At 38.7% G+C, this 25746-nt stretch overlaps 1 long non-coding RNA gene across 1 annotated transcript; it reads left to right on the forward strand.

Annotated features, from left to right (window-relative positions):
• The first annotated feature begins 3628 nt into the window (after positions 1-3628).
• On the forward strand, positions 3629-7096 carry LOC139740632 (uncharacterized). The gene is made up of 3 exons (XR_011711570.1): positions 3629-3776; positions 5797-5915; positions 6978-7096. It is a non-coding gene; the product is annotated as an uncharacterized lncRNA (long non-coding RNA).
• Positions 7097-25746: the final 18650 nt, after the last annotated feature.

Below are 25746 nucleotides of genomic sequence, written 5' to 3' on the forward strand. Positions count from 1 at the left end.
GCCCCCCCCCCTTAATTTTGAAATCGAAAAAATATAGCTACAAACGGCAGTTTTTTGACTGTCAAAATTTTCAAGCTCACTCGTTCCGCTCGCTCGCATGTAATTGTTATGCCATTCTCCTGATGTTATTGCAAGAAATATAGCTACAAACGGAAGTTTTTTTGACTGTAAAATGTCAATTTTTTCAAGGTCGCTCGCTCCGCTCGCTCGCATTTAATTGTTGTCCCATTCTCCTGATGTTGTTGCCAGTAATTGCCAGCAGTTGCGCCCGGTGCGCCCTGCTTAATTTCCAAAGCGAAAAAATATAGCTACAAACGGTAATTTTTTGACTGTAAAATGTCAACATTTTCAAGCTCGCTCGCATTTATTCGCTTTGCCATTCTCCTGATGTTACTGCCAGTAATTGCCAGCAGTTGCGCCCGGTGCCCCCTCCCCCTTAATTTTAAAAGCGAAAAGATGTAGCTAAACACGGCATTTTTTAAACTGTGAAATGCCAAAATTATCGAGCTCGCTCGCTTCGCTCGCTTGCATTTAATCGTTGTGTCATTCTCCTGACGTTGCTGCCAGTAATTGCCAGCAGTTGCGCCCGATGCGCCACTCCCCCCCCCCCCTTTTATCTCCAAAGCGAAAAGATAGAGCTAAAAACGGCAGTTTTTGGACTGTAAAATGTCAAAATTTTCAAGCTCGCTCGCTCCGCTCGCTCGCATTTAATCGTTTCCTAATGTTGCTGCCAGGAATTGCCAGCAGTAGCGCCCGGTGCGCCCCCTTCATTTCCAAAGCGAAAAAATATAGCTACAAACCGCAGTTTGGGATTGTAAAATATCAAATTTTCAAGCTCGCATTCAATTGGTATCCCATTCTCCTGATGTTGTTGCCAGTAATTGCCAGCATTTGCGCCCGGTGCGCCCTGCTTAATTTCCAAAGCGAAAAAATATAGCTACAAACGGTAATTTTTTGACTGTAAAATGTCAACATTTTTAAGCTCGCTCGCATTTAATCGCTTTGCCATTCTCCTGATGTTACTGCCAGTAATTGCCAGTAGTTGCGCCCGGTACCCCCCCCCCCCCCCCTTAATTTTCAAAGCGAAAAGATGTAGCTAAAAATTGCATTTTCTTTACACTGTGAAATGCCAAAATTTTCGAGCTCGCTCGCTGCGCTCGCTTGCATTTAATCGTTGTGCCATTCTCCTGACGTTGCTGCCAGTAATTGCCAGCAGTTGCGCCCGGTGTGCCATCCCCCCCCCCCCCTCTCTTATCTCCAAAGCGAAAAGATAGAGCTAAAAACGGCAGTTGTTGGACTGTACACTGTTAGAACGCTGTGTAAAATTTCGTTGTTTAAAATATTGTTGTTTAAAATTCTAAACAATGTTGTTTAAATATAGAAAATTGGAGCTTGATTGCCTTAAACAGCGGTTGTTTAAAAACAATTCGGAATGATTGTCCAAACAATTAAACATCGTTGTTTAGAAATTGATGGGCAAAAGTCATGTGATAGTCATGAACCAATCAGCGGGCCTGCATGTATCCTTCGTCGCAATCGATCGGTCGCCGCCGGGCGCCGCGGCCACCTACCGCGCCTCACACACACACGTACATCACACGTTTATGTACGTATAGCTATACAGCTCATACGCGGCTACTCATCATGATGGACGGCGGTGACGATGACTGCAATGCAGCTATATGGAGTCACGAACATTCTCAGCAAATGGGGTCTAGCTATAGAAGAACTTTGCCAGTCATTCCAAGGTATTTATTTATTTAACTGATAGTTACATCGCTTCATGCCCATCTGTAATTTGCATGATGTATGAAGCTATAGTCACGGCTCACGCTTTCCTTTGGGTTCTTAATTGGCCGGGCTGCGCTACGCCTCGCCTTCATGCATGTAACGTAATAGATCTAACAAACTGTTAATGTTAACGTTTAACGTTAAGTTAGGTCGTCTGTACCGGTACGTACATTATGTTTTTCAACCAACTCGTGCTTGTATAAACACTTGCATAATTCAATCCTTACATACATTTTCAAAACTTCACATAAAATACGAATTTCTTTTACAAGAACTAATCTCTAAATCAGCGTACGGAATATTCCCATTGTTGACACAGTACAGTAGCCTATTCGTTGTACATGTACAGTATTCTAACTTCTAAGTTGTAAACAGGCACCGTATCACATCATGCACAATTATATAGGCGCAGTGTCCGAGTTCGATGATGTAGAAATCTAACACAACTAAAAAGTTAGTTAGGCATAGGGTCTAACGTGACGGTTAGGGCCTAGCTAGGCAATGCTAGGGCCTAGTCAAGGGCTAGGGCCTATATTTTAGACTGCTAGTGCTAACAAAGACTAAGTTCAATTACACAATGACATGTCTCGATCATTTCCTATGAATCTTACCTCATAATTTAGAACTTATGGTCGGCTGTATGATAGCCCTACTACATCGACCACCCTCTTGTAATAGACCGACCGTGTATTAATTGGCGCACTGAACGCTTAGTACGCACTTCACTGCACGCAAAGCACATAAAAATGGATTGGCTTTGACTGTTGATGAGGATGGTGTGGGAAAACGCGAAAATTCACCGTTCATTAACAAAGTTAATGGTTTTAATCAAGGACAAAATTTCGAATGAATATTTTCACCGAATCGTAATGTAATGTCTATGGAAGTTTCTAAAAAGCTTCGTACAACACGGTGTTCAATACAACTCGGTTTGCGTGCATTGTCAATGCAAAAACAGCGGTCGATCTCAATAAGGAGCGTTACCGCGGGGAGCTGAAACGAGGCCATGCAAGTTCGACGGCGATATTTTTGCACTGAAACTTCGAATCGAAAAGGGAACAAAGGCATTTGATAGCCTAGCTCTGGATTTTCTCAATCGTGTAGGTCAAGTTTTTTGCATGAATTTTAGTAGTGTTAAATATTCTTATCAAGCAAATAAACATTAGGCGGTCGATGAGTAGTAGGTCCAACCGTACAACCAAAATCTACTGTAAACATAACGAACCCCCTAAAATCCAATACTAAAGTGCAAGTTAAGTTCTGCTACTTTTGCTGGAGCAATTCATTCCTTACTGAGCATCATTGCCATCAATGATGCTCGATGAATTAAGGTCTACGTAAGCTTTTAGTAGAAAAAAAGGCCTAGAACCCCTATAGAAAATGAAGTTAAAGACAGAAAATAGATTGTGGTGTTTTTAACGCACAATATAGTCTATGCACCACACGTAAACTTAATGCCTGTAGTAATAATATACCACCTTAGTAGAGTTCTGTTTGTTTCGTGTAGGTAGGTGGTTGGAACCAATTTTTGGCACTTTTGTCACTTTCAAATAAGTTTCTATGCAAAGACTAGGAGCTTTCTTCTCAGTCTGTCAAGATTTCCATGCCAAACGAAGCACATTGTGCAAATTCACACAAACTTGTGAGAAAAATGTATATAGAATGAACATTTTTGCAGAAGCTAATGATCATGCATAATTCACTCCATCATTTATGTTTTTGTTATTAACATGAGTATTATATTTTTTTCCATTTGGTTTATAGCATTCTGTCTGGGCCACCCTTAATATGATTACAAATGCAATCTTGTTCCCTAATTTGTACAGATCAAGCAAGACTTCAGCCAGGAGATCATGGCTGAAGACAGGATGTTTGCAGCATGGCCATGTATGCTGACAAAGTACTCTACTATGGGGAATCAAGATGTCCATCGTAGCAAACGCTGCTTATTCGTCACACGGGTGACACCGATGGCCTTTCCCAAGGTACATTTTAAATAGTATTGCTCTGTGTAGAGATTCTAATCTACAGCCCCATCAGTACCACCCTTTCCTTTTTTGCATTTGAGTTGAGATGAATTTATTAACATTATTAACAAAATACTTACAGTATGAACATGACTATAAAAAAAAAATTGTTAGACCGATAAATTCATTCAATGCTTGTTAATTAATTTCTAAGACTTTCGCAAAAACTTGCAAAAACTGAAGTGGATCTGTAATTTCAAAGCCAATATCAAAGAGATCATCCGGGCTCTTGATGACTCTGCTTTGTCCATCATTCAACTTGCAAGTCATGTTCCCGTATTTGGTTTTGTTGCCGATTCGACATCATGAGCTTCCTTGGCATTTATCATGCACTGATCGAGTGACACATTGTATGCCTTTAGATCTTCATTGATGTACACACTTTTCATGTTCTCTTTTCCTTTCAGACTAGAATGCCCAGAATACAGTTTGTTCCTTTTGTTTGCAATAAAGTGGACTTTGATCTGCCTGCTCTTTCCTTCTTGCCTTTTCCCCAAGATGATGACAAGATCATGAAGATGAGATGTCCTCTTTCCAAATGTCTAAGCCCAGAGACTCCAACCCAAAGCACCTTCTGATCTGGAGATTCTCCCGCTTGAAACCCCTAGCAAATGGGAGACTCCAAGTTGATGTGTGCGAAGCCCCAAGTTCCTAGGGTTCTAGATGCTCTCTGGTGCTATCTAAGACTTATTTTTTCAACATACAATAGCAATAAGTAAGAAATCCTTTCCAACGGGAGACACAGAGCCAGGGCGGGAGAAATTAAATCTCAAGCGGGAGAACGGGAGATTTTGCAAAAATGGGTTTTCGGCGGGAGATCTCCCGTCGAAAACGGGAGAGTTGGAGTCTCTGTAAGCCAACTTCCTTGGCAACATTTGACTCGCCCTCAGTAAGCTTTTCCTCTGTCTCCTCAGCCCCCTCTGGCAGGCCAGTCAGGCAGAGATTGTCCCTCCTTAGCTCATGTTGGACCTCGTCCTGCTGGAACTGAATCCTCAAGAAATGACATGTGGATTCAGAACATCTTTAATTGTGCTCATACAAGCTTCTTTCGCTCCTTGTATCACATGCGGTAGTGCAGCTTTAATGACTGTAACTACAGCTTGGACAATTATTTGGGGGAGGCTGTCTCCTGCCCCTCTCTCACATTGTAGCACCCCACGGCCACACAGTTCATGTACACTGAAACTTCTGGACGGTTTGTCCTTGCCTCCTTCATCTACCATTCCCCTTTTCTTCTCCACTGCCTGATCAACTCACATGATAATCAAGCTTTTGTCATTATAGGATAACATTAACAGAGAAGTCTTTTATGAACTATTAAAGTTTTTGCATTCTTTTTCCTACTACTTGAAATAAAAATCACTGGACCTTGAACATCCCTTGCTCTTGCTAATCTAATTAAGATATATGCATATCAACTGATCTTGCTTTATGCAATGCCAGAATATGACATGAACCTCCTGCAAAAGTCCAAATGTCATTCATATTGCAATAGTCTTTGTTAAGCACTTAACAGTAGTGCAAGATTATTCTTATTAAGGCACTGGCTGTCAACACCATTCAACTTTCTTTCATTCAAGTTCATGGTAACTCTGATTGCTGCTTTGTAGAATAGCATGATGATTATTACAGCATTATAATTCTAATGCTTGGCCTTACAAGTTTGGCTCTACTCATCCACAATTACTTGCCCGTCTTGGTAGTAAATGCCGTTGCCAGAATCAGTCCCTCATTCAAAATGTGTAGTATTTTCTACAATACCCTCCAAACAACTTTAAAACAGCCCCCCCCCCCCCCCACAGTTAGTAATCCTGGTTGCAATCAAGTACAATATAAGTACATAAGCTAGCATCTGAATATGAGCTGATACTTGTTAGCATTTCTCTTTATCAGCCTTGATTGTGTTAATATTTTTAAAGGGTGTATTTGTACTTATCATTCAAAATACTCCCCCTGTGTCATACATTTTGCTCCACAGAGGAAAAAGAGACGCTTGCATTCAGCATGCTGCCGCTAGTTTGCCGAGGCTGGACTGCGAGGGTGTGGGGCAAGTGCTCCTTTAAGGAGTCGTTGGAGTTATTCTACGACTTTCAACCTGTAAGTACCTAACTGTTCGGAGGCTAATCTTCTAAAACAAGTGATGTGTTTCCCTCTTATTAAAATGATGAGATGGACTTTGACATTGCAATACAAAATATAAAAATCATCAAGCTGTGGTCAATAGTTACAGAAATTCCCAGTTTATGCTGTTTCATTTGTTAGTTTAGTCCATGGATTCTACATATTTATGCAAATTTACTATGTTGCTAATGTATGCTGTGAATCACAATAATTTTTTTTTAATGAAAAAAAAAATCTTATATTACATAGTCAACATACATATTTACTTTATTTTGTGCCTGACTGCTCAATCACACACTTGTCCAATATCAATATGTCCTTTTCATTTTGATAAAAAGGGGAAAAAATTCGCATGAAATGCAAAATTGGTCCCAAATGTCGCCAATAAGGAATATTCCATTTATCAATAAATATTGCACTTGACGTATGGTATCATTATATTCAGCAAGATGCTGGAAATATATCACATACCACTCATATACATCCAATGTGATACAGGGTGTCTCCCCCCCCCCCCCCCCCCATACCAAAAAGAACAAAGACCTCGTATACTCCTTAATGTTCCTACAATGTAAGTGGACAAAGTTGTTATACTACTAGTATTGGAAAGAGTAACTTACCCAAAATAATGAAATGCAATTCAGAAGTAGTTTTTGTTTGATAATACTTTTTGCCTGGGCTTGCCAGCAATAAAATTAATTGCCTTTCAGAAGTTCCCATAGGCCACACAGTTGAAAATTCATTCAGCCAGGTCATGGTTAGCCCTTGCAAGAATAGAAAATGTAATACATGGATGTTATATGCTACATAAAATACCCAATTTAGGATATATGTTTGCAAATGAAATGTTGCAGAATTTGGCCAGGCACTTTATTATGAACTCTACCTTGAACATTGGAGAGGTGTGGGAAATATATCTGTTCTGATGGACTTCATTATACCTATGCCTCAACCCAACACTTCTGCGTAGATTATTTCAAGATTTTATCGAGATGTATATAATGCATATTTCTTTTCCACTTCCATTTCATTTTACAGGAGGACACAGACCTGGCTTTCTACATTGGACAAATTGACAGGAAGCAGAGACCACAGCCCTTCATCTTGCTGATGGGAGGATCCTGGAAGAAGCCACTGCAAACCTTTGTCATTAGGAAGTTTTTGCTACACGATGCGAAGACCGAGAATACGAGGAAGCGATCACTTGTGACAGTCCCCGTACTCTGACTCCCGTCCCCATATCTATGCAGTTTCGCTTTCCTGTACAGAACGGAGGCATGAGGACAAGATCGCTGAATGGTTGGCTGACTGGCTAGCTCACTCCTGCCCAGCATCGGGACCGAACGCTATTTTGGCCAATTACCGTACTCGTTTTCCCCCGGACGGGACGTTCCTCGGATTTGATCATGTGCAGAAGCAAATTTCGCACACGACATGCTTAACTCCAGGCCGCGTTGTGCTTGCGAAAACTCCCTATTGTTGAGAGACAGGGATTCTTGTTTCCAACTTTGACAAAGGCTGTGGACTGTGCATTCAAAGTGCATTATGTCCTAGATGTAGAGTACCAGGCTCAATGTTTTGCTGCCTGGCAGTTCTTGGAGACAGTTGTGTACAAAATGCCTGGTAAAGTGACGTCCAATTCTGTGAAAGAGATCAGGACATACCTGAACTCTTCAAATCAGGAAGATTAGATGCGTAGAATGAGATTTTCACAGTCATCAGAAGTTTAATTGACAAAGTTGACTTTTAGGTCATTCGTCAAAGCGAAGGTTTGATATCTATATTTTATTTGTTTATAACTCAATAAGTAATGGATACATGTCACATGGAAAGATCAAAGGTCATGAGAAGATTGTTCTATTAGTGGGTAATGTTGGCCCTTGAAAACTTGTGATAAAGATGGGCTAGAAATGAATTAAAAAAGGTATTTTGCATAGTAGTCACTTAATGAAATATTGGGCAAGATCTTCACAGGTTTATACTGAAGCATGACAGTCAATTTTCAGAAATATAGCAATTGTGAAATTAAAACCTCATATCTGTTGAGCATAATGGAGGTGACACTCTGTACTGAATGTGGCCTTCATAAGATTCAAGATGAACTGTTTCGTAGAATGTATATTTCCATTATGAATTTATTTCATTGTATATAGAGTAATCTTCATTACTGCCATCTCTATCACAGGAGTGATAGAGATGATCTTTGCTGGACAGATGTGCTGTACTTTGCACATCCCAGTTATGAAAAAAAAAAACAACTGTATGAGTTGGTAGCAGGTATGACTTCTCAAATTACACCAGTAAACAGGAGTAAGTTTCGTTATAATTACAATGTACTGTATATGTTATTTGGTCTGTTCAGATATGCTGAATATAGGTATGGAGTAGAATTTTCACAAGAGATAAAACTTATTTCTTAATGTGAATGGTTTCTCCATCTGCAGTATATTTACAGTCATCATTGTACTGTCAAGGAAATATAATCTAATAACCCCTGACTTACAATTGCAGATGTTCCCCAAAAGCATTGCAACTGAAATGATTCAAAATGTTGTTACATCAAATTGAACATTGTTAAAGGGATCGTATAGTTTTGGTTGAGACCTAATTTCAGGTTTCTTACATTTTTTGGTGAGATAATGACAAACTTCTTACAAAATATGAAAGAGCATGTGGTTCCACGAGGAATTCAACCTTTATTTGATGAAAATTGGTTTTGAAATGGCTGAGATATCCAAAAAAGAGCAATTCCAATAAAGTGTGGGACCCACACTTTATTACGATTGCTTTGTTTTACTTTGTTTTGGATGTTTCAATAATTCCAAACCTGATTTTCATCAAATAAACTTTGAATTCCTCCTAAAATAGTATGCTCTGTACTATATCATAAGTGTTTTCTTGGTATCTCGCAAAAAGTTAAAAGCCCAATTGTCATCTCCACCAAAACTGTACTATCCCTTTAAAAATGATCTAGTTAATAGAGAAGCTGTGTACTGCAATACCTTCAGTAATATTTTCTTAGTGGGGCAACAAAGTACAGTATTGGGACAGAAAAGCAAATCCTTAGAGGGCCATTCCCTTATGCTTCGCTTATGAGATTTCCAAGCGCATGTAATAGTGACAAACACTTCAAGAACAAAGTCGGTGGTTCTAAGAAAATCAGATAATTATTCCAGGAAATAAGACTCATTCAAGATTTATCTTGTCTTATCAGGGTATGATCACTATAAAACTGGATAATGTGTCTGTAAGGTGTGCATTGGACTGTAAAAGCATTCTGAAAAATTACATTCTCTGTGTACTGTTCATTCAGTTAGCCCTTTTGGACCCATCTGAGGGCAACTGATGGTTCCCATGCACCCACACAATATGAGAAATGAAGCAACAAAATATTCAATGTGGCACAGGTATAGATAAGCTCAAGCTGAACACATCCATGTTATGCATAATAATTAATTCTTTAATTATTTCATGTTTCAAATTCAATTTGCCATTGCAGTTTAGTTGAAATATTGTGAAATGTGATTTTTACGGCATTAAGCGCCCCATTTGTATGTAAATAGAATCAAAATGTACATTTGACAATACACTAAGCTTTAGATGAGTCGAGGTCAATTCAGCTGGGAAATCACTTAACTCAAGCATAACAAAAGCTCGTGATTTTTCCTCTGCAGTCAAACTGCATATTTTTACTAAATCCGGCAAGTCGACACGTTTGTCTCGGTTCTCGAGAACTTCGACTTATCAAAGGTTAACTGTATAAGAATAATTGTTACTCTGTATATATTCTGAAAATGGATGAGACAATTCTTGATTGGCTCAATTTGTTATTTGTAATAAGTTTGCACATCGATGGACAGATTGACCGATTGAAGGTTTTCTAATGATACGCTGTCAGTGATATAGACAGTGAAAATGTGCTGAAATATATAATTGGCCAAAAAAATAAACATTTGTGTTATTGTGCTTATATACAAGTGAGTTGTACAGTAATATGTGATTACGAACTGTTTAAATTCTAAACATGAATATTTAATATTTGTTTTAAACAACCCAGTTGTATAAAATTACTTTTAAACAACCCGGTTGTATAAAATGACTTTAAAACAACAGTTGTTTAGAGTTTTAAACAACTTTTTTTAAACAACTCAGTTGTATAAAATTACATTTAAACAACAGTTGTTTAGACTTTTAAACAACTTTTTTTAAACAACCCAGTTGTATAAAATGACTTTTAAACAACAGTTGTTTAAATTTTTAAACAACTTTTTTAAACAACCCCAGTTGTTTAAATTTCTTTTAAACAACAGTTGTTTAGAATTTTTAAACAACAAAGGGTTAAAAGTTTAAACAACTACGTGTTGTTTAATTTTTAAACAACAGTTGAGCGATTCACCGGTTAACTTGTGGTTGTTTAAAATTTTAAACAACCTTGTTGATTTTTTTCTAACAGTGTAAAACGTCAAAATTTTCTAGCTCGCTCGCTCCGTTCGCTCGCATTTAATCGTTATGCCATTATCCTAATGTTGCTGCCAGGAATTTCCAGCAGTTGCGCCCGGTGCGCCCCCTTCATTTCCGAAGCGAAAAAATCTAGCTACAAACAGCAGTTTGGGGGATTGTAAAATATCAAAATTTTCAAGCTCGCTCGCTCCACTCGCTCGTATTTAACCCATTCCATAACGGGAACCTGGCGGCCTGTGTACTAAGTCTATGGAGATTTTAGAATTCAGTATGGAACGGATTAACTGTTATGCAATTCTCTTTTTTTTTTTTTTTACAAAAAGTCCCTCCTACACCCTCTCCCGCTCGGTTGCTTCGCTCCCTCGCCGAGGATCTCACACCGTCACATAATGTACCCCCGTAATAGTCCTTCATAGTATTTTCATTTTCACTATGCTCTATATATAAACGCGACTTTTTCACTCTTGTCTTTACAAAAAGTTCCTATATACCGTGGGAGGGGGTATCCCCCTCCCACACCCTCCGCACTGAAGGAGTGGAATAGATCATCGCCGAGGATCTCACACCGTCACATAATGTACCCCCGTATAGTCCTTCATAGCGAACATAGGCGTACCCAGGATTTTTTAGAGGGGGGTGTTCAGTGGCGTACCGTGGGTCAAGACATTGGGGGGGGGGGGGGCGCACCTCATGGAAGCAACATCAGAATTGCATAACTGTACAATTAAATGCGAGCGAGCGGAGCGAGCGAGCTTGAAAATTTTGACATTTTACAGTCCCCAAACTGCCGTTTGTAGCTATATACAGCTGTATAATAATATATGTATATATATACATATATATATATGTATATATATATATTTGCTTTGGAAATTAAGGGGGTTGCACCGGGTGCAACTGCTGGCAGTTGCTGGCAGTAACATCAGGAGAATGGCAAAACGATTAAATGCGAGCGAGCTTGAAAATTTTGACATTTTAAGTCCCCAAACTGCCGTTGGCAGCTATATTTTTTTCGCTTTAGAAATTAAGGGGAGGGGGCGCACCGGGCGCAACTGCTGGTAATTACTGACAGCAACATGAGGTTATTGCATAACGATTAAATGCGAGCGAGCGAAGCGAGCGAGCTTGAAAATTTTGACATTTTAAGTCCCCAAACTGCCGCAATATATATATATATATATATATATATATATATATATGTTTGCTTTGGAAATTAAGGGGGTTGCACCGGGTGCAACTGCTGGCAGTTGCTGGCAGTAACATCAGGAGAATGGCATAACGATTAAATGCGAGCGAGCGAAGCGAGCGAGCTTGAAAATTTTGAAATTTTACAGTCCCAAAACTGCCGTTTGTAGCTATATTTTTTCGCCTTAGAAATTAAGGGGAGGGGGCGCATCGGGCGCAACCTCTGATAATTACTGACAGCAACATCAGGAGAATTGCATAACGATTAAATGCGAGCGAGCGAAGCGAGCGAGCTTGAAAATTTTGACATTTTACGGTCCCAAAACTGCCGTTTGTAGCTACATTTTTTCGCCTTAGAAATTAAGGGGAGGGGGCGCACCGGGCGCAACTGCTGGCAATTACTGACAGCAACATCAGGAGAATTGCATAACGATTAAATGCGAGCGAGCGAAGCGAACGAGCTTGAAAATTTTGACATTTTACAGTCCTCAAACTGCCGTTTGTAGCTGTATTTTTTCGCTTTAGAAATTAATGGGAGGGGGCGCACCGGGCGCAACAGCTGGCAATTACTGACAGCAACATCAGGAGAATTGCATAACGATAAAATGCGAGCAAGCGAAGCAAGCGAGCTTGAAAATTTTGACATTTTACAGTCCCAAAACTGCCGTTTGTAGCTATATTTTTTCGCTTTGGAAATTAAGGGGAGGGGGCGCACCGGGCGCAACTGCTGGCAATTACTGACAGCAACATTAGGAGAATTGCATAACGATTAAATGCGAGCGAGCGAAGCGAGCGAGCTTGAAAATTTTGACATTTTACAATCCCCAAACTGCCGTTTGTAGCAAAATTTTTTCGCTTTGGAAATTCGGGGGGGGGGGGGGGCGCACCGGGCGCAACTGCTGGCAATTACTGGCAGTAACATCAGGAGAATGGCATATAACGGTTAAATGCGAGCGAGCGAAGCGAGCGAGCTTGAAAATTTTGACATTTTAAGTCCCCAAACTGCCGTAATATATGTATATATATATATATATATGTATTTGCTTTGGAAATTAAGGGGGTTGCACCGGGTGCAACTGCTGGCAGTTGCTGGCAGTAACATCAGGAGAATGGCATAACGATTAAATGCGAGCGAGCGAAGCGAGCGAGCTTGAAAATTTTGACATTTTAAGTCCCCAAACTGCCGTTGGCAGCTATATTTTTTCGCTTTAGAAATTAAGGGGAGGGGGCGCACCGGGCGCAACTGCTGGTAATTACTGACAGCAACATCAGGAGAATTGCATGACGATTAAATACAAGCGAGCGAAGCGAGCGAGCTTGAAAATTTTGACATTTTACAGTCCCAAAACTGCCGTTTGTAGCTATATTTTTTCGCTTTGGAAATTAAGGGGAGGGGGCGCACCGGGCGCAACAGCTGGCAATTACTGACAGCAACATCAGGTGAATTGCATAACGATTAAATGCGAGCGAGCGAAGCGAGCGAGCTTGAAATTTTTGACATTTTACAGTAAAAAACTGCCATTTGTAGCTATATTTTTTCGCTCTGGAAATAAAGGGGGGGGGGGGGGGCGCACCGAGCGCGCAACTGCTGGCAATTACTGGCAGTAACATCAGGAGAATGGCATATAACAATTAAATGCGAGCGAGCGAAGCGAGCGAGCTTGAAAATTGTGACATTTTACCGTCCAAAAACTGCCGTTTGTAGCTACATGTATATTTTTTTCGCATTGGAGGGAGGGGGCGCCCGGTGCGCCCCCTGGATCCGCCACTGGTAGTCAAGGGTGTCGGTTTATGTTCATGATTGGGGGAGGTATGACCAGCGAGGGGGCGTCGAAGTGACCAAGCGTGAGTGTGTGTGTTTCATATAGATGGAAAAGTTAGGAAATAGCCAAGGTCAAGTCTTATTATTGGCAATGCAAGGCATTTTGATATAGACTAGTATGTAAAGCAACACTGCAAAATCAATGATCAAGCTTTGATAGCAAATGTGTACAACCTATCAAACATTGCGCAACATTGCAGCGACTCTTTTTGCCATTCCGATATTCTGAGTACATTGCGCACATCCTGCTTGTATTCAAAATGCCAACCAGGAATCACGCTGAATCACAATTTTTTGTCGTCTCCGGGCTTTTTGAACAATGTTATACCTCTTTAATTATATGGTTAAAAGAAATCTTAGAAAAATATCTTTTTTTCTTGATCATCGTTTCATGTCGATTTCAAAAGCAGTTTACTAACCCTTGAATTACCATATTCGTAGGTTTTTTTCTTTTTTTCCTTTTTTTTTAATCAGCGGATGGGGGGGGGGGGGGGCACGTGCCCCCCCCCCCCCCCATGCCCCCGTAGTTACGCCACTGTTCCTAGACCTAGATATCTAATGAATTTTAGGCGCAATAAAGTCATCCAACCACAATTTGTAGACTCACACTCAGTTATCTTTCAGTTTTAACTTTCAGTCATTGAAAAAATTCATATCTACTATTACTAAAGATTACCAAGTCCATGTGCTATTACTAATTACATTGAGTAGCAAGTAACTTGCTACTCCCAGAGATTCCAGAGCTTGCTGCTTCCAGTAGGCTACTATACTGACTGTACTTGATAGTCAGTGGCGTATTAGGGAAAACGGCGCCCGTGGCAAGCGCGAAAATTGCGCCTCTAATTTCTGAAAAAGTGTTCAACCTCAACCCAATCCCGGTAAGGACTTAAAAAAAGTCCTCATGATATGTTTTTTGAAGCACTTAAGAGGGGTCTTTTGAGGGTGATTTAAATGTATAAATAGGCAACCCTAAATTTTGATATATTTTGGCGAGCGAACGCAGCAAGCGAGCCGAAAATCTTTATATTTCAGCTTTATACATAACATGGAATTCTTGTCATTTTTGGTTATTAAATCTTCGAATTACAATTCTAATCATATAGTGACGGCCTTATAGATAACGATTTGTACCAACAGTGTCCAACCCCATCCCGGTAGGGACTTTAAAAAAGTCCACATGATGTGCTTTTTCAAGCACTTATAGAAGGGGTCTTTTGAGGATGTTTTAAATGTAATAGATATTGAAGAATTTTGGCGAGCGAGTGCAGCGAGCGAGCCGAAAAATTTTGTATTTCAGCTTACAAAACATGGAATTCTTGTCATTTTTGGTTACTAAATCTTCGAATGACAATTCTAATCAAGATATAGTGACGGTCTTATAGATAACGATTTATAACAACAGTGTTCAACCCCAATCCCATCCCGGTAGGGACTTAAAAAAAAAGTCCACTTGATATGCTTTTTCGAGCACTTAAAAGGTTTTTTTGAGGGTGATATAAAATCTGATAAATTTTGATAAATTTTGGCGAGCGAGCGCAGCGAGCGAGCCGACAATTTTTGTATTTCACCTTACAAAACATGGAATTCTTGTCAATTTTTGGTTATTAAATCTTACAATTCTACTCAAGATATAGTGACGGCTTCATAGATAACGATTTATGCCATCAAACTAAGGACTTGGAAAAATACTCTGAATTACTACGAGTGAGTGAGCCGAAATTTTTATGTTTCCACGTCATCATTACGTTTTGTTCTTCTTTTTTTCTTTTTTTTGGATAAATTTTGGCGAGCGGGCGCAGCGAGCGAGACGAAAATTTTTATATTTCAGCGTTACAAAACATGGAATTCATGGAATTCATGTTTTGTTTTTATCTTGTTTGATTTGGTTTTCTGTTTGCGCGTCAGCTTCGCGCGCGGTGCAGTAACGTAGTATTAACACGTACTGTACACGAGTTCTTTAGTGCGTATGATATTATGTAACTCCATAATGTCTCATCATCCACACAAACATTAAAACAAGGAAGAGAGAGAGAGAGAGAGAGAGAAAATGAACGCAAAAGAAAGGAAAGGCGGAATTCAAAACGGAAATAAAAGCGGTAAAGACAGCTTTTGTTTCATTTGTCAACATCTAAGCATTGCTGAAGAGGGGTGTTGAATAGCTCAAACGCCTCCCTTTTGCCCAAGGGGGGTGATTGAACACCTTAAACACCCCCCTTTTGGCAAAGGGGGGTGTTTGAACACCCAAAACACCCCCCTCGGTACGCCCTTGATAGCGAAAGATTCGTGTATACGTAAACAATAGTATGCATGTACATACTATAGAGCATGTGTAAATGTTCATGATGACACTGGAGCCAATAAACCAAATTAAGAAAAAAAAATCTCACAGTTTATATTTACTGTCCAAACGCACCCCCCTTGAAAAAAAGCTGGTGACGCCTCTGCATGTTTAACCCAGTGACTTTCTTGGATACTACATTACATCTATAAGTTAAAGCAAAATTCAATGTAACTCGTAAGAAAAAGAATCAAGATAAATTTCCTTCATAACAACAGGGCTCTGGCACTGTAGAGACGTGGGTTTGCCGCCTTCGATGGCTCTTCTAGTTCATATTGCCCATGAGTCGCATTGGCATAACTACAGGAAGGGGCATGGGGGCACATGTCCCCTCAAATTGGCTGGTCAAAAAACCCAACAAAACATTTACGAAAGTAGGAAAGGAAAAGAAAGGAAAAGAAAAGGAAAGAGAAAGGAAAGAAGAGCAAACAAAAAGAAAGTGGAAGAGAAATACCCGGAAGCGTTCGCTCCCTTCGCTCACTCGCATTTTAAGTATCTTAAGCAATGCAGGTTGTATTAATAATTACTATTCTTATAAAAGGGAATTGGTTTGTATCTTGTGTCTCTATCTAATGTCATATTATTCTTTTACTTATAAAGAATTTTAGTATATAATATAACTGCAAGGAATCGGGCGGAGGTTGACCTAAAATAGATGAATGTCAGTGGATAATGGCCTGTGACCAATAGCCTATTCCTATCATACCCACTATGAGAACGGAAGATGCCGATAAAATATACACCATCATGAGAATGGAGAAACAATACACTAGAACCTTGGGGGGAGGGGCGTTTCATGAAGGAACTTGTCGGATAAAATGTCCGACAAGTCAATTATATCCGACAAGTTCAGAGAAATCAGCCAATCAGACTTAAGAATTTGTCAAAACTTGTCGGATATAATTGACTTGTCAGATATTTTATAAGACAAGTTCCTTCATGAAATGCCCCCCTGTTCTCAGTATACAAAATTCCAATTTTAATGCTCGTAAAATCTAGGAACAAGATGGTTTCCAGTAGCGTGATGCCTTAATATCATAATATTTGGATAACTATCCTCGGATGCGGCATGAAGATGTACTTAATAAAAATCAATTATTGTATTTTGATGACGAATCTACGTTTTAAAGAAAATAAAGTTTCTTGTTGGTCGCTCGCTCGCAGAATGGTTACGGACGGCAAGCGAAGTGACAGAGTCATATTCGGCTGATAGCTTAGGTGATGGAATTATCTTACAGGCTTATAGTGAATTTTGGTGACGAAATCACACTTCTGTACCGTGAAAAAAGAGAAGTAAAGTTAATGAAATTTCAGATGAGATCACTACGAACACAATACAATACAATAATAATAACGATAATGATTGATAATAATGATTATAATAAAAATGATTATGATGATAATAATAATATTAAACAGAATGACAGAAATAGTTAAGATTGATATGAAATAATTAAATCTGACATTTCCTTTTCCTTGTTTCCTGTTAATGTCACTTTCATATATTTGCATGTTTTATTTTTATGTCTACATGTCTCTGTATCTTCTGAATATGTAATTTCCATTGAGTTACATGTATAGAGAACAAATTCCCATATAGACAATAAACGATGAATTGATTGAATTCACATTATTATCATAATTGTTATTGTCATTATTATTATCGTTATTATTACCATTTTTCAGGTTTATCAACAAAACTCCTTTGAGCTTCTTCACGCTTTCCACCCCCTCTCTCCACCATACTTCCAAAGCGTTCCCGCTTCTCCTGTCAATCAATTTTTTTCAGTTAAAATAAAGAATAGATCTAATCTTAAACACCCCCCTCTAAAAAATCCTGGCTACGCCTATGTCCGTCAGCATATCCCAATGACAAGTAAGAATTTTGATAAATTTCTTCCAAAACAATCCTTCTCTTCTCTTTTTTTGAAACCCACAACAGTCTCCGAAATAATAGATATTGCTCGCTGTATGAAATCATCAGCATCGTCTGGACCTGACGAAATCAGCAGTCAAGTTATTAAGAAGTGTATCCATTATATTGCTGATCCTCTTTGTTTTATTTTTAATCAATCCATGACTCAAGGTACGATCCCAGATAGTTTGAAAACAGCCAAAGTAGTTCCCATTTTCAAGAAAGGAGACAAAAACAGTATAGAAAACTACAGACCTATTGCCATTTTACCCATTTTTTCCAAGCTCCTTGAAAAAGTACTCCACGCCAGACTACACGGTCACCTTGTTCGCAATGACGTGTTGATACCACAACAATTCGGCTTTAGGAAAAACTACTCAACCGAACTCGGTGTACTGAACTTGGTGAACTCAATATCTCGCGAAATAGATGCTGGTAACTATTGTGTTGGGGTCTTTATGGATCTTTCAAAAGCGTTCGACACCCTCGACCACCACATACTGTTACGTAAACTTGAATGTTATGGTGTACGTGGTATTGCTCTTGATTGGTTCACCAATTACTTGACGAATAGAAAACAGTACGTTGCGGTGGACGGTGTTAAATCCAGTTTTGGTAATCTTTGTTGTGGTGTCCCACAGGGATCAGTTCTGGGACCCCTTTTGTTTCTTGTTTATATTAATGACATTGTATCTTCTTCTAATATAGTCAAGTTTTTATTATTTGCCGATGACACAACAATTCTCGTATCCCACAAAAATCTGAATGATCTGATAACAATACTTAACGCAGAACTGGTTAATTTATATGAGTGGTTTAATTGTAACAAATTATTTTTGAATCTTGATAAGACCAAATATGTTTTGTTTAGAACAAGAAACAGAAAAATATCATGTAACCACCCAAATGTATGTATAGGAGGTCACGCTGTGTCAATGGTGGATAATATAAGATTTCTTGGTGTTGTATTAAACGAATATCTTTCCTGGAGGCCTCACATCAGTGCCATTTCACTCAAGATAGCAAAAAGCCTTGGTGTTCTTAGAAGATTGAAGCACACTTTACCCCAAACTGTATTAAAAATATTGTATAATAATATCATAATGCCACATTTGAATTATTGTAATATTATCTGGGGTCATACATACAAAAGTCAACTTCGAAAAATAGAAATACTCCAAAAAAAGACAGTCAGAGTTATAACTAATTCTTGTATTTATGCCCACACGAGCAACCTGTTTTCTCAACTTCGTGTATTACCTATTACTGATTCGATATCATTTAATTCTTTAGTCTTTATGTATAAACTTCATGCTGGTTTATTACCAAATGTATTTAATGATTTATTTGTATTAAATAGTTCTGTTCATTTGTATGATACCCGTCAGAGAAACTCACTGCGACATCCAAAGGTACGCACAACATTAGCCCTGAACTCATTCCAAGTAAAATTCCCAAAATTATGGAATGCTCTTCCAGAAGATATAAAGCATAGTTCTACTTTATCACGATTTAAGAGATTGTCCTTTAATTTGCTCCTTCCGAGGGAAAATTGAAAGAAAAAAAATCTATTGTCATCCTAGTCACACTTATACTCACATGAATGAAAATCATTGCTTGCGAGCACTACGTCTATTGTCTATAGTCCATCTATCGCTTATATACTCCCACCTTTCCAATCATACTCACCTTGTTTTCTACTCTTCTTTCATCTCTCCTGGATTTTCGCTGTTGTTTTCCATGGTATCTGTGCATATATATGTATTTATATATGCATGCTGTTTTTTCCCTTTCCCATTCCCACCAAACCAAATGTACAACCTTGAAATGTATATTTATTCTTTTGCTTGTTTGTTTTACATGTATATTAATATTTAAGCATTACTGGGGCCCCTATTTATAAGCACTGCTTCTCTTGGGGTTCCCACCATCAAGTTTAATTGTTTTCTGCTTTGTTTTTGTTTGCTTTGTATATAGTTATGTATCTTTGTGTATGTTTTTTATTGTATACTCCTAAATTGATGGTGAATAAAACTGAACTGAACTGAACTGAACTGAACTGAACTTTTTTTTATTCACGATGATGGAAATGAAATCAAATTAAAAGCACAAAGGAGGTTGTAATGGCAAGTAAGAAAAGCATCTCAACATTCCCTTTGGCGTATAAATCTGTGATTAGTCTTCGAGTTCAAGTTCAAGTTGTTTATTTCATCTCCAATAAATAATAATACTATGATACTTTTGTATACACATAATGAAGCTAAACCGGTACAACGACGTAATAAAACAGCAAAAAAAAAAGAAAAGAAAATGAAAAGAAAACTGTGAGGTATGATGCAAATATATGTTGCAGTGGCAAATCCAGGACTTCCGTAAACAGGGGGGGGGGGGGGCAAAAAAATGTATTTGTGGTGCCCATTCCAGCTTTTTTAACTGACAAGCAAATTAAAAAAAAGGCTCTGTAAGAGGACATTGCAGTAAGTGGCCACGAAATTTTTATACTTTTATACACATAATATAATGTGTTATCTTTTGTCTCTTTCGCCTTGTCCATGCGGTGTATGCATGGCCATCATCACAATTTCACAAAAATGTTAAACTTCCCCAAATTTTCCCTTTTGATATGTCCATTTCTCATTTTTTAAAATCGTTGATTGCTGTTTGTTTACTTTAAGACCTTTGATCATTGCAATCTAATCCAGTATTTATGTGCACACTCACATTATTTTCAGTTATTCAACGTGAAACGAATACGCACACGATAACAAGAAATCATAATAATTTTTTATGCATGTTATGTCTTTAAGAGTTTACGATCGTCAGCTTTTGTTATAATTATGATTTCCGTATCATTGCGCTTAAAATTCTGTTATTGAATGCAGAAAATCATTGCTCGTGGTTTGCAAATGTGTTTTCGAACATTATGTGTCGATAATATGTTCCCTTATATGTAGATTGTCATACGTATAGTTAGATCAAGTAGTGTCAAAGAAGAAGACACAACCAGCATCTTAAAGTCGGACGATCGTCACCCCTAATGGTACGTTATTTCGTAAACTCCCGAACGACCGAAGTTTGTGCATGTAATTGCGCAATGCCAGACTCGGTGCTATAGCCATAAACGTGTGGGACAATGCTGCCACTGAGACACGTGTGTGTGTGTGTGTGTGTGTGTACGCATCATACACAAACATTGTGACCGCGAGCTGCGGTGATTGGAGGAGAGAGCCCAGAAGACGCGTGGCTCTTTTGGCCTCTTTTCATGCGCATGCGCACTGAGAGTGTGCGTCCATTCGGAAGCTCTCGTGGCTCGGTCAGCCATTTTGGGTCAGAAGATTTCTAGTCTTAAGTGTTGTTCGCTGACCCAATGAGCCAGCGCTAGTCTCATATGGTGTCACTACATTTGATACTGAATGGGGGAGGCAGCATGTTGCGATCGTCTACGTGCCGCACAAACCACTCGCCGCGATTGTAAGGTTTTAAGAGTAGCCCTGAACTGCATCTCTGAAAGATCAGATAGCGCGGACGACAAAAAACCACCAGTTCTGGCTCCGAAAATGTTGAGGAGGAAATGAAATCCGTGAACATCACTTGAAAAGTACCCTCCCCCCCCCCCCGAAAAAAAAAATGCAAAAAATGGACAAGAATACAGGAAATTCGCTGCTATCCTACATACCAGGAAGTGTAATAAGCAGTAAGTACGTAAGCAAGATAATTAGATGGTAATTTTTGCGGATCGGAGTATCCTAACAAGAGCGACAACCATTATAGACATCAATCGAGGACAACAGGGGGTCTTTGTGGTAGTGTCTGCTTGAAGATCATAAAATAGACCGACAAATCTAAGTTAGCCAAAGGAAAAGAAATGGACAATGAAGACAGCGGAGAAAATAGGGGAAATAGAAGTGAAAGATCCAAGAAAGATTCGAGCTTATCACTTTTCGGATTTTTTCAGTGAATCCAAGTTCCAATGAAAGATCCTTGGCAAGCTGGACCCTTGTCCGATGGGTAGCCAAACCAAACACCGTGATTCTCATCCATTTTTCACGGCATAGAAAAGCCGTGCCACGTCAGGAGTGTGAATTTCAGCCCCCGCAACCGAGATCAAGTCATTGATCATAAAATGGTTTAGGCTGCATGCCACACCACGAGTTTACGGGGTTCAGCTTCTACTTCATTCTTTCGAATAGTGAAGGGAATAAGTATTTGTAAGAAAGTGGAATATATCAAAGAAATAGGTTTCCATGAGTGAACAGAGCGCAAGTGCATTAGATAAGGATACAGAAAGAAAGATGGAGAAGAAGGGGAATGAAGAATACATTTATAGAGATGAGGAAGTATGGAAAGAGGAGCGTATTAATGCTTTCATTAGAGATTGTTTTCGTCATTTGACTGTGTGTGTGTGGTGGGGGGGGGGGGCGTGTATTAAGATTCGAGCTCTTTACTCTTCGGATTTTTTTTTCAGTAAACTATAAATTATTTTGCTTCCCACTCTCTCTCTTTTCCCTCTGCCTCATCTGTCCCTCTCCTATCCCTCCTTCATTTTCTCTTTCTCCATATTGTAGGATTGATTTTGAAGGATTCGATTGCAAAACGGGTCGAACGCCTTTCTCAAACATTTATAATAAGTCCTTGATCAAACAGAGCAAAATAAAACCATTCAGCTGACATTTTTTTTCACTCGTTACAGAATAAAGATTAATATTCTCGAAGTAATGATGAGAAATATTTCATATTTTGTTATAATTTGCAATTATTATTTTGCAAAGCAAATTTAACTTTCAAATATCGCAAATTGATAAGAATTAAGTTAACTCGTTTCGCCATCAAATTCTTCATTTTCCTCCTACATGTACACTTACAATGACTCTCCATTCACGACTGTCTCCTATCTGTTCATCAGAAGTTTTCTTCATTAATTTTTCACTCTTTACCATGTCTTGTATTGCGTTTAATGCACATTGAGTGTGTGTCTGACTGTGTGTGAGTTCGTTTGTTCTCTTTTTGTTCTATCACTATTCACCAGCAAGAAAAAAGCCACATGAGACCGTCGCATAATGAATGGCAAAGAACACTCGATTTATTTTACAAGACACCTCTATAGATATCAAACGACGTACATTTAGGGGAACAAAGTAATTTACAGCAAAAGATAAAGTATATGCTAAACGAATTGCTGTGAACATGGAGAAAATGAGGTGAAAAAGCTGCTAGAGTAAACATAAATTAGGACACAATGTCATAACTACTTGTTCAATTTCTCTTCCCAATTTCTTTCCTCTTTTTTCAAGGGTGTAAGTAAACTTACTCATCTGATTGTCTTGAGCTAAGTAGTCAAAATAAGATATTAAATCAATTGCAGCATCTTGCGAGATCCTACAATGAACGATTTCTTTTTTTTTTTCTTGTTTTGGTTTTATTTTGGGACTGTTTATGTCAGATTTTTGACAGAGAAAACTACAGCCAGAGCAAGACACCATACTTAGGCCTAACTATCCAAAGGTCGGAAAATGCCGCAGTCTATTCCAAATGTGACAGAAAGGTTATATTAACAATAATTATCGATTACTCCTTACATGGAAGGATGTAACAAATACGTAAATCTCTTTTATACGAGGTCTGACTTTAGTACAATCACATGCGACCACACAGGCAGCTTACACAGATCAGACCGTTACAAAGAGCAAATAGGAGCGAGACTAGGTCGTGCGCTCGCGCGAAAACACGACCCAGAACATGGACAAACAGAATGGTGACATAAAGAAAACATCATTTCTTCCAATATCAAGAGAACCTTCAGAGTAACTTCCTGAGTATGGAATATATCTTCGCCGTTACGTCACAAACAGGGCCGCTTTGAACGATGTACCCGTGACTGAAACTGGATCCTCTTACTATGGAAATTTGGCGAGTGACTGATAACGTCATATGTGGAACCCGTTGACTTAGCTCGTGCGTTACGTGCGTTCAAGTTGAGTTTGCCTATTGCGTTCTGTCATGCTTTTCAGCGAAATTGCCAAACACCATGCAGAGCAGGCTCATGGAAGCGTTTTTGAAGAAGGATAACTACAACAGGGAATCGTTATCTCTTACTTCGAGCAAAGGGTATTTCTTTATTCTTTATCATTTTCTCTTTTCATTGTGATTAAGATATCATTATTTTTTTAAGGGCGCTGGATAGGAAGGTATACAGTCATAGAAAATATTCGTGAGGGCTTTCGTCAAGGTATAGACCTAATTGAATCTACATTTATTACTGATGCCATCTGACGTCATATGCGTCCCCTCACTGGTTGGAGAGAGCTTCAGGTGTATGTGAGTTATGTTTATTGCTTAACCAAGTAAAATAATAATAAATAAATAAATAAATAAATAAATAAAAACTACAATCAGCTACCGCTTTTTTTTTCAGGCAGGCTATGAAATGATAACATATACATGTAGCACAGATAATACAAAATCATTAGACAAATCATGTAATGAAAGGGAATAAAACTTAAATCATTTGAAATTCTCAATATAAACGAAACCACAATAACAACAACATGGCGAGTGAGAGACTAATTACGGTCAAGGCGAAATAAGGATTGAATGGATTTAAAAAGAAAGGTGTGAGAAATGGGGTTTGAGAATGATCTATTTGAAGTTTTGGAGCTTATTTCTGTAGGCAATTAATTATATTGAGTAATTTTGATGATAAATGTAGAGTGTTATCTCAAAAAAAATGTTCGTATCCTAGGTAAGCTCATGTTATTATGCTTGCGGAAATCATAATTACGATATCTCTTCTCGATACATTCACTTAAGCTTTATGATGAAAAGTTGTTGAGAAGTTTGAACATGAGAATTTTTTAAACAATGAATTAGGCAATTCGCTTTCAATGTCTTACGTAACGTTTGGCCAGAGAGGTTTCAAGGTGATAACGTTTGCGACATCCTGCCAACTATTTTTACTCTGATTTGGCGAAAAAACGGTGTTCTTCTTTACGTTGCTAGCTGTTGTGCCTTTTTGCTCCATTCACAGAGTCACTACTAGGACCACTGAGGACATTGTAACAACGCCCTCAAAATGAATATGATTAGCACTGAAGAGATAGGGTACACGTGGGGGAAGGGGTAGAGATTATTATGTACAGAATGATGATTGATGACCAAAAGATGACAAAGTTCAAACAGTTGCTCCGCCTGCAATGATTGATGGCTTAATTACCCATGGCCGCCCGCAAATCATCCGTTTATTTGTCACCACAGATGTGACACAATTTCGTCTATGAGAATCAGAGATGGGGATCTGATTGCCCGGGCAAACAATGCATAATGAAGCAAAATTTCTTGCTTATTTCCAATTTTGTGAAAATTCGCTGACAGTGATTGATTCACTTTCTAAGCTAGTCATCTCTATTTTATTTTCAGTAACTCCTCTTTAGCAGTTCCTGTCCACGTGAGGCCTTTCCTTCTCTTGTACTTTCTATGTAGATGAATATTATCATTAGTACATCCAACATCAAATCCTTGACAATACAAATTTACGCTGTACGGTTTTAGAATGAGCAGGTAGGAGGGCCCTGGGACTACTAAAGAGGACATAAATCGTGTTTTTATCAGGAGATGAGGCATAAAATGATTTTTTTTCTGTGTCATTATATGCAACTTATACCGACAGGAAAAAGGGAGGTAGACTTTGTTGCAACAGCGAACTCCGCTCGTGTGGAACAGCTCTTCGGGCGAGATTTTGTTCTTAATATGGCTGCTGTTGACATGAAGAATATAATCTCGCATGATATCAAACGTCCTAAACTCTTAAACTTGTATCATAGAAAAATACCTTGCTGTTAATTATCAAAGAACTATGACAACTTAAACGGGATACATATCGACCTAAAGGCAGACAGGCAATCATGTTCTACATCTTCTGAATAAAAGGGACTTTACAGATCGACAGATACTAATATCTTTTCAATTAGCGTTGAAGATTATGTCAGAGGACTGACATTATTCTTAAAGAGATGGTACATCAGTAGGCCTATTGGTGGAGATGAAGATTGAGGTTTTCACTTTTTGCGAGATTCTAAGAAACAACTTATGA

The sequence above is a fragment of the Diadema antillarum genome, unplaced genomic scaffold (genome assembly GCF_040938485.1).
Source record: "Diadema antillarum isolate AM-2024a unplaced genomic scaffold, OU_Dant_1.0 seq00000870_RagTag, whole genome shotgun sequence".
NCBI lineage: Eukaryota > Metazoa > Echinodermata > Echinoidea > Diadematoida > Diadematidae > Diadema > Diadema antillarum.